The sequence below is a fragment of the Syngnathus typhle genome, linkage group LG8, assembly GCF_033458585.1.
Source record: "Syngnathus typhle isolate RoL2023-S1 ecotype Sweden linkage group LG8, RoL_Styp_1.0, whole genome shotgun sequence".
Taxonomy (NCBI): domain Eukaryota; kingdom Metazoa; phylum Chordata; class Actinopteri; order Syngnathiformes; family Syngnathidae; genus Syngnathus; species Syngnathus typhle.
Window position 1 is genome coordinate 1,958,155 of NC_083745.1, and position 13,651 is coordinate 1,971,805.

At 43.3% G+C, this 13,651-nt stretch overlaps 1 long non-coding RNA gene across 1 annotated transcript in view; it reads right to left on the reverse strand.

The window, feature by feature from the left end:
* The window catches only part of LOC133158535 (uncharacterized), a 191,405-nt gene that overhangs the window by 1,397 nt on the left and 176,357 nt on the right, over window positions 1-13,651 (reverse strand). The window contains exon 8 of the long non-coding RNA XR_009715230.1: window positions 11,254-11,422. This is a non-coding gene — a long non-coding RNA (uncharacterized LOC133158535). The remainder of the gene's footprint in view (window positions 1-11,253; window positions 11,423-13,651) is intronic.

The window sequence follows — 13,651 nt, forward strand, 5'->3', positions numbered from 1 at the left end:
TCCAACGTGTTTTAAGGACATATGAGGCGCTTCGGCCTTGGTGCAAACTAGTGGGGCGTGCAACAGGGATCTTGTCAAAAGTGCCGAGACGCTTGGGGATGTCAGGGACGCCGACAGTATGGACATCCGGCCCGACAGCGGGGCGCAGTCTTTCCTTCCTTCCTTCCTTCACCTGCAGCCGGACTAACTAAGCAGCATTGGTAGCCGGAGAGACAATTAATTCTGCCGCACTCCATTAGCCAATAGTTGCCCCACTGCGAGGACATGAGGCAAAGTTTCAGGAGGAGGGAGGAGATAAGCCAAGGAGAGGATGAATGAGGGCGGATAAATGCAGTCGGGGACACAGAAAGTGATGTCATTGCTTTGCAGCGCTTGTTTCGTCTGCTAACACTTCAGGCTATGCCACTTCATTGCAGGGATCCCCCCCGTTATTTATTTTTTGAAACTAATCCATTTCAGTTTTTTTTCTAAACACCCTAAGATGCCACCAAAACAGTCCAACTAAGAAAGTAGTGCTTTAATTGGTTTCAAGGAAGTGGCAAGGAATTGCTTTTGTTCCATAACTGATCAAATTAATCGCCCCACCATTGAAGTTAATTGATATGCTATTAAACTGTTCAGCCCTTCCGAAAAGTATTTCTTTTGTTATATTCATGATGAAGAAAAACACTGCATTGTAAAAAAATGCATTCCTCTTTTGCATATTCATAGTTTATAATATAAGACAAGGTGTGAATGCGACTAGTCGATAAATCAGTCATACGGTGGCACCTTGACCTCAACCTGAAAATTCTACTTTACAGATGTGTTAAAAAAATGTGGGCGATGTTGCTGAGCTGGCATATTTGCCGTGAGTAGAGAAAATATCGTAAAACAAGTGCGGCGGTGGTCCTCGGTGGCCGCTCCTGCCCAGTCGTGGATAAAAGCTTCAGCTGGTGCAGCCGAGTTTGTGGAAATGTTTGGCTGAAGGGAGGCGGCCTGCACATTAGTGTCTGCCGTGCCGCAGGGCAGCTCTCACAAGGCGGGCTTACGATTCCAGCGCCACAGGCACATTTTACAGGGACGCTGATGATGAACTTTTCCTCCAAGTTAGTGTTATTACTTTTGTCCATTTTCTGCTCATACAGTGTGTCTTAGTGTGAGGACCTTTTTCAACCAGCGGGATGCACAATTCCATTCAGCTCCATGAGTTTGTCTTGGATAGTTCCAACTAGTCGAGGGCTGCTCATCGGGTCGTCAAGTGAGTCAAGTCAACCAGAAGTTTAGTTTAGCTCAAATTATTATTATCATCATCATTATTATTATGCATTTGAATTGTTCGGTCAATCGTAATCGGGCAGATTCAATTCAAATCTTGGCCAACGTCTCACACGGCATATTTCACCCACTTCCAGAATGGCTCTGATTCTGAGTCAGTAAGGAAAAAGGATTATGAACCGCTAAGTGGTCTCTAAGTGGCAGGTGTGGATTCATTTTTTTATCCCCCTATCAGTTGTTGGACAACTTCACCTCTCAGCTTGACTGAAATTTGCAAAGGCGGATAAAGTGAAACCTTTTATAGCTTCTAATCAGAATAAGTAGCAATAAAGAGACTAAGGCCTCCATACAACGCACAAGTCAAGTCAAGTCAAGTCAAGTCAAGTTTATTTGTATAGCCCTAAATCACAAGCAGTCTCAAAGGGCTTCACATAGACAGAAATTGACAATTATTCTCAAAGCATCCCCTGATCTTAAGCTCCCGTGTGTTCTTGGAAAGCACGACATGATTTGGGCTCGAGTGTTCTTTAATGGTATTTTACCAAGCCATTTTAGAAAACTGTTTTAATCATTGTGGGAACAGTTTGTGAAATGTCCCAGCATGACCATGTCCCACAAAAACATCCTTAGATGAACTAGTCCCCATGAAAGTTCCAGCAGCTACCCAAAAGTAACCATCTGCCAAGTGGGGAGTTCCTCAGGGAACTGTTTGAGGTCCATTCATTTTCTGTTTCATTTGAACAAAATGTCATTTTCTTCACCTCCTGGATGGGTGGCGAAAAATATGTCTTCAGCATCCATCCAAAGGATAAAAAAGTAGTCAAAGACTTTTTTGTGGAGTTCTTCTGGGAAATGCTTGACGTCCATTCATTTTCACTTCCATGAAATGATGGATAAACAAAAAAAAAACCCAGCAAGACTTCAGGATCCATCCAAAGTATCAAAAAATATTCAGACAGTTTTTTTAGAGGTGAGTGTTGGTGGCCCATTCATTTTCTATCCAAGTTTAACTGATTCCTATTGAGGTTATTTTGGAATTACGTGAATTCAATGTAATTAACGGTTAAGGTACGGCGATAATCTCTCGAGTTAAACCTGGAACTCCTGGTGCCGACATTATTCTCCCGCTGAATCCCCTCACCGTCCCCGACTGCTTGCACCCCCCCGCCCGGCTCCTCGATGACTCTGACTCGTTCCTTGCCATCTGTCTGCCTGGGAGCCTGAGGTGCTGCTTGCTATTTAGATGATTTAGTCGGAGTGGGAGAAAGGGATTTCATTAGCTGTTTACCTGCGGGCCTCTGGTACCTGCAGTGCTGTACGGGCGCTTTATTAAAAAAAGGGGAGCAAGGCGGTTCAGCGGGTGAAAGTTCGGCCCCGCGCATCTGGCCGCGGGTGCGAGTCCTCAGAGTGGGTCTTCATTTCAACGCTTTATTTATAATCCTTCAGGTCGAGGCGCGGGTCATTTTCTGGCTTCGAGGCCCACCGAGAACGAACCGCGACGAACCCGTCGGTTCTGCGTGATGCCGCGTTGGGATCGGGATTTTCGTTCCTCTGGCAAGTTCATTTCAAAGGGAACGAAGAACACAATTGTTTACTTGAGCGTTTTCATGAGCTCTTAATAACACTAACTAAGGAATAATTGTCTTCCTACACTTTTTGTACGCTAATAAGAAGTATGATTCCTTTCCATCACTACGTGATGACCTGCCCTGTGTTTTCAGAGTCCTTGACAACTTTCGCACTGTCTGAAGAAGTCATCCTGGGTGTCAGTCAGGAAGTGCAGCGTTCCTCGTGGCGTCACGCGGAAGAAGCTGCGCTGACTGACAAGAGGCCCGTCGGAAAGGTTGCACTCTGGGAGAGGCCTCGGAGCAGGTAGCGCTACGACGGGGTGGTCGCCCTGGGAGGCCTCCCCCTCTCACCCCACCCTCTCCCACACAAACAGTCGCAGCTGGAGTTGAAACATCTCAGCCCTCTCTTTGCTTTGCCCTCATCGCTTCCATTTTCCTCCCTGCAACCTTTTCCCGTGACCTATTCTCCATCCCTCTTCTCCTCCCACCTGCGCTTGGTTCCACCTCCCTTCCCCCGTAGCCCCTTTCTGTCATTTATTGTCTCCCTCACCCACTCGTCCACCCCGAGTGCCGCCGTCACCTTTCCATCTTAAGCCGCTTTTTCAGCCTCTGCAGGTTTTCTCTGTCAACCTTCACCCCCTACCGAAGTCTTGAAAGCCTCATCCTGTCACTTCACCTTTTCTCCCCCCCCTCCCTCCCCTTCACCTCCACCTCCTCCTCCTCTTCCTGTCAGTCAAAGTGGTTGCATGACCCACTTACATCCAATGATCCGTCCTCATCCGCCACTAAATGCTCTCGTTGGCTTGAGTACCTTCAGCCAACCTCTGCATCTGGTGGCAAATTTTATTTGCAAGGGTCACTTCTAGCTTTTGTTTCTGTCCATGGAGTGATCAGTTAATGCAGCGGAACCTTGACCCACTGCTTTAATTTATTCTGTGACCATCCATATTGCTCCAAAGTCTCTCAAAGCATCTTTCTCCATTGAAATGAATGGAAATCCCATTAATCTGTTCCTATCCCCCCAAAATCCAACCAAAAACTCTTATACACTTTTTAAAAATGTTTTTCTCCAGGGAAACCGGCCTTCTATAATGTACTTTGTAAAAATATAATTAGGTAGGAGGGTACAAATTCAACAAGTTGTGCATTATTATGACTTTAGTCAGGTGCACGAGGTCTTGAGGATCTAATAGTTCCCGTCGCTTATGGCGCTACTAATAAGTAAAACAGGTGCTGTGGAGTATGGCATCAACCAGCTATTGACAAGATCAAGCAAGTAGGACCATTTAACATTTAATCTCCTCCCAAATGAGTCATCTTTTGTGTTAAACTAGTGAGCACTGAAAGGAGCGATGAGGACTGAAAAACTTTGCGCCCTTCTACTCAAGCGTTTCTTTTCACACTCCTACTCGACCTGTGACCTTTATTGGCGTCAGTGCACAGCTTTGGTGCTGCCCGTGTCTGCAGCAACGTGTTGAAGCATTGATTCACCGTTGGGTCTTTTCTATGTGAGTGGCTGAGCACAGAGAAAAAAAACGAGCAGGTCGTTCACCTCTTTCTTTCACTCAAGAGGAATGAAAATGAAGCAACCTTAAGAAGGCCATGCCACCGTTTAACTCACTCGTTTAGGTAGAGTGGCACTATTGCGGGAACGCACATCCAAAACACTCCGTTCGTAATTGGAAATATTTGGGGAGCTTTTTGAACATTCATATAAGAGCATTTTGATTTAGTCGTCAAATAATCCAATTTATTTATTCATCTTTGGTAAACATCGAGGCGATTTAGTCAGCGTGAAAGCAATTTACGTATTTTTGTAAACAGCAAAGATGATTTTGTTTTCTCAGAACCTAATAAAGGTGTTTTCCTTGAAAGGAATGACAATTCTGTATGTTTTTTCTAAACCGCAAAGACGATTTAGAGTCAAAGACGATTTCTTCTTTAAGTAGGTATGTATGGAAGTATGGAAAGTACTGTTTTTTTGTGGGGTTCATGGATAGGATAGAATATCCCATGGAGGTCACCAAAACCTTTTTTTTTTCCAAACTCCCAATATTCTTCAGAAAACGCTGATTAAGATTCATCGTATGTTCCTCACAGGGGACAGGTAGAATGTGGTTAGAAAACAAAATCCTGGGGGGAAAAAAAAAATTGGAAAATACCAAAAAGTCAATTATCTGGCCTGGCACCAGGGTGGTCAACGCCCCCTGTGACAACCCCCCCCCCCCCCCCCACTCTAGCTCCGCTAGTGAGTAAAAGCAAATAGTTATCAGAATAATAAACAGCCAAGTACAGATACCTAAAAAAATATACCTCACTACAATAATCAATGTATTTGTACTTGGCCACACCAGTGGAAGGAAGGAAGAAAGGAAGGAAGGACTACTGTTATAGAGAAGGAGGGATGAGAGGATAATGTGAGATTGTGTTGAGAGCTATATTAGACAGTGCAGTGTAGCAGGGGAAATTGGAGTGTACGTGTGTGTGTGTGTGTGTATGGTGGTGGTGGAAATTGGTGTCGGCAGGACCCCAAATGGCTGTTTTCCTGCCTGACAGCAGATAAGAGAGAAAAAAATATAAACAAGGCAGCATGATAGCAAAGAGAGGATGAGCAGGAGAATGGGAAGAAAATGTGGACGTGATGTGGTTCGTGAACGTTTTCCACACGCAAACCCCTCGGCGCCAATCCCGTGATTTATAATCGATGTTTTTTTTTTGTGGCTGATTGAGCCTCTCAAATCGATGAGACGAACGTCTTTCTCTCTGTGATTGGCTGAAAGGCTTCATTGTGAGATCTAATGAGATTTGTAGTGCATTTAAGTAGATTTTGAAAGTATTACTGTGGGGAGAAAAAGTCTACACACCCTTGTTCAATGCTCTATTTTTGTGTTCTAAAAATATGGCAAGCTAAATTTTCCCAAACATTTTCTACTATAAATCCATTAACATCAAATAATTTTGAGTTGAGTGGAAATAAAGCTGATCAACCGAGACAATGCTGCATAAGTGTACACACCCAGGCATTTTCCCGTGTCCAGAATTAACCAATCGTATTCCAACTCATATTGGAGTCATTGCACAACTGCCTCTGATAAATTAGCAATCATGTATTTTTACATTTTACATAAGCTCATCCGAGTTGACTGCAGATGAATCACAATCTTTGACTTAAGTCCAGTTTTACACAAGTATCCGTGCTTCTACTTAAGTACAGAGTATGAGTACTTTCACCACCTTTCTTTCCTTTTTATCTCATCATCACTTGCAATCCTCCCTGCTTGCACCCATCTATCCATCTGCAGTAATGAGAAATCAGGGACCGCTGGTTCACCCACCTGAGCATGTGTGTGTGTGTGTGGGAGAAAATGTGTGCGCGAGTGTGCTTATAAGACCATGGGGATTGCATTTCAGATTGCTCTGCTCTGGTTCTTTGCGCCATCTGTGTGTGTGTGTGTGTGTGTTTGGGGATGGGAAGGATGGGTGTGGGGCCCTCTCACCAGCTTCCAAGGTGATGACACAACACACCTACACACACACCTACAAAATCCTTCTTTTATTGTATCATACTATGTGTGTATGTTATTAGTCTAACAATTTTATTTATACCGTAGTCAACTTTGAACTCTTTATAGAGGAAGAGTAGAAAAGCGAGCCGGAAATGTATGTCTGGTAATACATATACTGGTAATATTGTATCAAGCATCAGTTTGGCCTTCATGAAGCAAGACTGATGCAAGCATCCAGAAGCCACCTTGGTGCCGTCGCACATGATGAAAAGCCTCTGGTCTGACTCTTAACTACCTTCTAGCTTCTTTCTTCACTCGGCCGTCCTTTTCCTCCCCTCTCACATTGATTCACTTGATCCCCGTGCCCAAAGCCATTGCTTTCCTCACCGATGCTTATCTCCCCACAGTAAAGCATTGTCAGACGTTTTGATCACACGCCAGACTCCAATCGGCCCTTCTCGGGGCTCCTTTTGCGCATATTTGGGGAGTGCTCTCCGTATAAGTGACACATGGAGCGAGAGAAAAAGCAACAGTAGCGAAAATGCTGACTTTCCTTCAGAACCAGAATGAGGCAATACTTAGCAACGGGTTGTAGCGTAGGAGGAAAAGCCATCTCCCGCGGTTACGACATCATATCCTCATGAGTGGCGTGCTGGTTAAGACTAGATGAGGACCATGTATTTTTGGCAGTGTTACTGGAGAATCTCTTTTGGCATATCAGTTCTTCTGTTTTGGAATTCAGTATGTTAAAACCGCCAATAGACCCCACAGAAGAATTTTTTTGGGGGGGTGAAAAAAATCCAAATACACGCCATTTGAGCAGGGGTGTGTAGACTTTTTGTATCCATTGTAGATATTGGTAGAGCCTGTCAGTGGTTGGCTGGATTATTTGATTTTTTTTGCCATAAAAGCTCATGTCAAACAAATCTGCCATTTTAATGACATTCACTTGTTCTTCAACATGGAACTGGTCACGTCGCTGAATCTGATTCACGTGGATTTGCATGAACGTTAATGCTCAGCTTGTGGGCTAGCATGTGGCTAGTGCCCATACGTGATTTTCACTCGGCTGATCTGATTAGAAAGGTGACAAAATCAATAGTAGCTAGGAAACCTGTGAGAATAAAAGGCTAAGTGCCTGGACATCAAAGATGGTAACAATGACACATGGTGACCTCAAAACACTTACTCGGTGTCCAATTAGATTGCTTTAGGATGAGACCAATTCAAATCAATCGCGTTCTTGCATGTATTTACTTCGTGGTCATTTAACGTGAGCGTTGCGGCAGAGGAGGCTAAATGTGCTTTTCTCTTTCAGCATCACGCTTTGCCCCCGCCGACCCTCTTCATCCGACTTTTTCTTTCTCCAACTGACGAGAGACTTCCCGCCTCAGGCATCGCTGGTGAGTTTTGCCTCCGTCAGCACTTCACGGAGAAGATGAGAGGTTGACGGCAAGGAGTCCGACAGACGTGTCAGTACAGGTAGGACACTGGTGGCAAAACACAGTCTGACTAATTTACAAGCTAAATTCTAATATTGCTCCAGATGATTTACACAGCACAATTGTCTGCAGTGATTTAATCTTTTTGTGTGGCACAGATGCTTTGTATGTATAATTGCGACGTGATAGCGGTGGATTAAGCCGATCGGGTAAGTCCCAGGCAGTAAATTCACCAAGATGGAGACCAACAGATAAGCGCGGACCTTACGCACCGCTGACAGATGGCGGCAGAATGACCGCTGCGATTAGCCGGCCGAGAGGTCAGCGTGTCGAGCGCAAGCCGAGGGAGAGAAGGACATGATGGCACACAAGAAGAAGATGAGAAGTCGTTCCTCCTTTGAGGCAGAATGTGTCAAACTGGAGGCGGAACCATGTTAGTAATAAAAATGAGATAGAGTGTATGTGTGTGTGTGTGTTTACTAACACAACTCAAGCACACTGTAAGTGAACTAAAAAAACTGCCACGTAAAGTGCACAAGGCAAACAGCACAATGGAGCCTGACATACTATATTTTCATTGATATATAGAGTGTGAAAAGGTTTAATTGTAAATTTTCCCGACATTGATTAGATTTAAAGACACCTGTAAACTCTGTATTGAGTCTATGTTAGTACTGAGAATCCACTCTACTTTTTTTTGGCACTTCTTGCTTGTTTGCACATGACCTTAGTCTCTCCATTTTATTGCCAGGCAGAAGAAATGATGGCATGTTGACCCGCGCTGATAAATTATTGAATTTCACCAACAGAGGAAGTCAGAGGACATTTGGCATTGTAGTAGGGCTTTTTTTTTCTTCAGTAAAAAATAAATAAATAAGGAGCATGTATAGTAAAGTGTTTTTTTTTATAGTAGGGATTTTTCTTTTGTAAAAAAAAAAAAAAAATAAATAGGCTTTTTTTTTCGCAAAAGAATGCTAAAAAAAATAGTCTGGCTTTTATTTGGAAAAACTAAAAATTGAGCAATCTCTGCAGAAATGTTGTGTGAACGCTTAAATGTGAACATCTGAATGCAAGTGTAACGATCAGTGAGAATTAAATTGAATGGATTAAAAAAAAATCTTATTTACAAATACAAATGAATAGTAATCAATGACCAAGCAGCTGGAGGTAGGAGCAGCAAACAACACAAATAAAGAAACACTCAAGTGCATTCGGCAGCTTAAATCAAGCGCCCCCATGCTGACTGCTGATTGGGGACAAGCACCACCCGGCTGAGGTCTGCCGTCTTGCAGTTATGGAGCTGCGGGAGGGAGGAAGAGGAGGTCCTTCCATCTCTGCTTCCATACATCACAAGATGGCTCAGTCGTACCTACGCACTCATCACGGCCATATTTCACTTTAATAGCGCAAGCCATTTCTTCTTCCTTCTTCTTCTTCTTATTGGGCTCACACCAAGGCAGGAATGATGAGCTCATGGGTACATCTCCAAATCCAGCAATCGATATGTTGTAACCCTTATCTTGTCTTGGAACCTTCCGACCGATAAAAAAACATGACTCAAAATCCTAATTTTCCCAAACGCTGGCACATCAAATCATTTTCGTCATGAAAAAGTCAAAATTTGTCTTTGCAGGCCACATAAAATGATGTGGCGGGCCTTATCTGGCCCTCGGGCCTTCAGTTTGACACCTATGGTCAAGTCAGGCATTTAGTGGCTCCTTCATGCTGCAGTCAAGCATAAGCGCCTCACAGCGGCGGTCGCCCAAGCCAATTACGCAACTGCCGTAGTTTGCGTGAAACAAATGCTCCCTCGCAGGGCGGCTGTCGACAAAACGAGACCCCCCACCCCGCCTCCGTTGCTCAGGTGAGAGATGACAAGTGGCCTTCACGTGCAGGCTGTCAGAAGAATGAAGCGCTCCTCACCGGCGTGCCCGGGGAGCGTGTGAGCACGTTTGTGTGCGTGTAATTGCTTTGAGCTGTCATAGTGAAAGCAGCCAATGAGATCCCACCCACGGGCCCGTGTGCGTCGCCAACGCCGCCAGTTCGGAGACACGCGACAGCGCTTTCATGTTCCTCCTAGCAGACGGGGAGAACATTTGTACAAGTGGCCTGTCATTGACTGTGTGTAAAATTCTCTTGACACCCTAATTTAAAACCTTAACACTTGCTTTAAACCCAAACTCAGAAAACCAGACTCAAAGTCTATTCTGAAACCCCCAAACTTCAACTTGAACCCCTCGACGTATGGTATCACGCGTGAGTAGGGGTGGTATATACCGTAATTTTCGGACTATAAATCGCACCGGAGTATAAGTCGCACCAGCCATAAAATGCCCAAAAAAGTGAAAAAAAAACAAACATGTATATGTATATAAGTCGCTCCTGAGTATAAGTCGCCCCCCCCACCCAAACTATGAAAAAAAACGCGACTTATAGTCCGAAAATTACGGCACGTAGTTGTAGACAAGAAAACACTTGTTGTATACCGTCGCCTTATTTGTCCCTCTTTGAAATACAAGCATCAAAGGTCACATTTGACTTACAAAATGAACAGATAGCCTGAAATGTCACTCGAAAAGTGCACAGAGAAAATATTAACATTGAAAAAGTCAATAAATCGGCCAACAAATGAACTAAAGTGGAAAGCTAGCCCCCGAAAGAAAACAAATAGAAACCAGTGACACAATCCCTCGCTGCTCCTTTTGCTCACATTTATATTTTGCTACGCTTCAGACCGGTAAATAAACAATCTGTCATTGTTAGCAGGCCGGCGTCTCGGCCAATCGGCGGTCTGGAAAGCCGTTACCGGGCGGAGTAGGCTGGCGAAGCCGGCATGATAGGGCCAATTGCCTCTGAGAGATTGCTGCTTCAAATAGAGTCTATCTACGTATGTGTGTGTTGTGTGTTGGTGTGTGCTTGCCTGGCTTGAGTGTTGCCTGTGGAGGGAATTTATGGAGGGGGGCATTGACATTTGAGCTTTTTCTTGAGCTTTAATTGAGTTTATGCTAGCAATTAAGAAAAGATATTGGCTACTTGACAGCAAGATGCATATTCTTAATTAATTCCATATGTGGTTTTTTACGGTTCTTCACAGAGCGCTCACATCATAAACAACATCATCAAGCTGAGATGATAGCGATCTCCGCTAAGGCTAAATTAGCGGTCTGCATCAAAAGTGAACAAACAAATAAATGCATGAAAAAGAAAGTCACTGGTATATTTGAGGAAATGAAGAAAAAAAAAAAAGGCCGCCAACTGTACATTTACAATTTTTATACACTAGTTGTATAACTTATTTCAAATGTAAATGAATGCAAAAAGAATGTAAAATAAATTCTGTTTAAATTTTACAAGTTGATTAAATACATTTAAATACAAAAAACTGTTAATTCAATTATTAAAAAAAAAAAAATACAAATCTAGGAACGAGTTTTCAGTATGTTGCAGTGATGAAAACCTTTTATTGTAAAATCTAATTACCTTTCGTCTTGTTGAAAAGCCGCTGTCAGTGCAGTGCGGTGATAAAGATGTTTATGGAGTCCTTTGGAGTCCACTTTGTGCTCCCCATTGATTTTGTGAGAAAGTCGCGGGCGGCTAAAATCCATCTAACTCTCATCTCAGAGAAAGTCTGCCAGGGCGACTTGATTGTCTGTCAAATGAGAGAAAGCAAGATAAATAAGGATTGTTCAACAAGTTGGGACACTTTGGCAAACTTTGAAATGCCAAAAAGCTCAGTCCAAGCCTGGTTTTCTTTTATATGCATTTGTGTGCTTTTCAAGTGAGAATCCAGACAAGCTGAAGTCAGGTTTTTCTTTTTTTGGGGGGGGCTTGGTGAGGTTGCTTTTAAAGCCCGATGTAAACAGATGAAAATCATTTCTAATTAAATATAATATAAATAATTGTACTTAAGTAATATGACTTTTTTGGCAGGATAATGAATGCATCCCTATATTTTGTGTCTACATGTGTTGCGCCACCTTTCGTGTTCGATCCGCTAGCCCATCAACGGAGTTTTCAAAATTCAATTAACATTTAATTTAACACAGTGACATTTTCCGTTCATATTTGCTCAAACAACAGGTCATCATTAACATGTACGACACGCGCCATTCAAATTGCTTCATTTTCATTTCACTCTCTGGAACGTGAAATGGAATATTAGGAAAATAAAAGAAAAAGGTGGGAGATGGTGTATTTTAAATTGTGTTTATCTTTTATGGCTGATGCCTCCCTCCCTCCCTCCGGCGATTAAAATAAACTCAGTTTTTCGTCCCTCGTTCCCCTTGTGAGAGCGCTCTGACTAATCTAAGACACATTCACATGCCCGCCATCTATATATCGCTCGTCAGTCCTCACGTCGCCTCTCGTATTAAACTCAAAATAACAGCGGGACGGGGGGGGAGTTTAATCTCATTTTCCATACTTCTTGATTCTCTTTTGCTCTATCGCTTCGATTACATTACAAGTTGGTCTTATTTCAAGTTTGTTTGCAGTCGCTTCGCTCACGTTCTGAGACGCTGAATGCAGTTGTAATGCTAATCATTTTCAATGTCTAAAATGTTATCGCTGAACCATGAAGGCTCAACAAAAAATTAGATTATTCCTCCACTTAAAATTCATCTTGGGGCTCTTTTCTTTCTTTTTTTTTTTTTAATCATCAAGGCGCCGCACTGTAATTTCTGCTAGTGGTGGCGCTTAGGGGAACAATGTTATCCCTGCACATCATTATCGGACATTAATTGACTCATCCTATCGCCGGGTCGCCCTGCGCGGACGTGAGGCGGCTCGATGATGATGAATTCACGCCTGGGGTGTTGGCTGAAAACTTGGGAAAATCTTCACACATAATTTATGGTTTGGTCTATAATGTGTCAGAAAATATGCAAAAATGCCGATCATTGTTTTCCAAAGGAAAAGGCAAATGATTTATTCTGATTCAGCACAAAGATAATTTGCCCACTTTCAATCATACAGACATCAGATATTTACTGCTGAGAAGCTGAAATTCTGAGCACTATGACATTGAATAAAAATAAATACAATCATTCTAAAAATAATCGATTGGTTGTCGATTAATCAGTGCATCGCTATATTCCACTAATTATTTATGAAAGTTAGTAGAAAAGAATATATATTGCTAATGAGAGAATATATATTGCTAATGATGAGAAGCTACATGAGCAACCAACCACGGGACACATTTCAAGATGAGGCCGACACATTGCAAAGTTTGATTTCTGCTCCTCAGATGCTCAATCAATGCACTTATCAATGGCCATTTGAAGATTAAAGCACCTGCACTCGACTTGGCCCAGTTAGCGGCGTAATGGACAGCCGAGCTCGGCCCGGCGTCGTAGCTTCACTGGAGCACGTTATGAGTTTTTGGCCCGCAATCGATTAGGTAGCTCGAGAAAAAGCTCTACGGAATGTCGAAAAGTTGACAGTGACCTGTTGGGAAAACGATTTGCTTCACTTGACTAGAAGTTTGCGCGTGATTCTGGAAATGATTTAAACTGTTTGGCCAATATATTTGTATAGAATTATGAATTATCATTGAAACAGCCAAACTGAGAAGACACAGGAGACACTGCCATTTTGTTCTGAAGTGGCTACCCTACGTTTCAATTTGTTTCTTTCATTTCCTCATGACGGAGAAGGACAGAGAGGTCACCGGAGGACACGCTTCGATAACGAGGAGGAAGACGTCTGGACGGAACGAGTGATAGCCCTAATGAAGGCCAGCGGAGGAGGTAGCAGCGATTCCCATCAGGTGCGCCGTGGTGATAGTTGCCAGGGTGACCTCTCCACCGCCGAGGACAACCTCATTGGCGTCCTCTAATTGGCCGCCAGATAACGTTGGAATGCGATTACGAGCCGA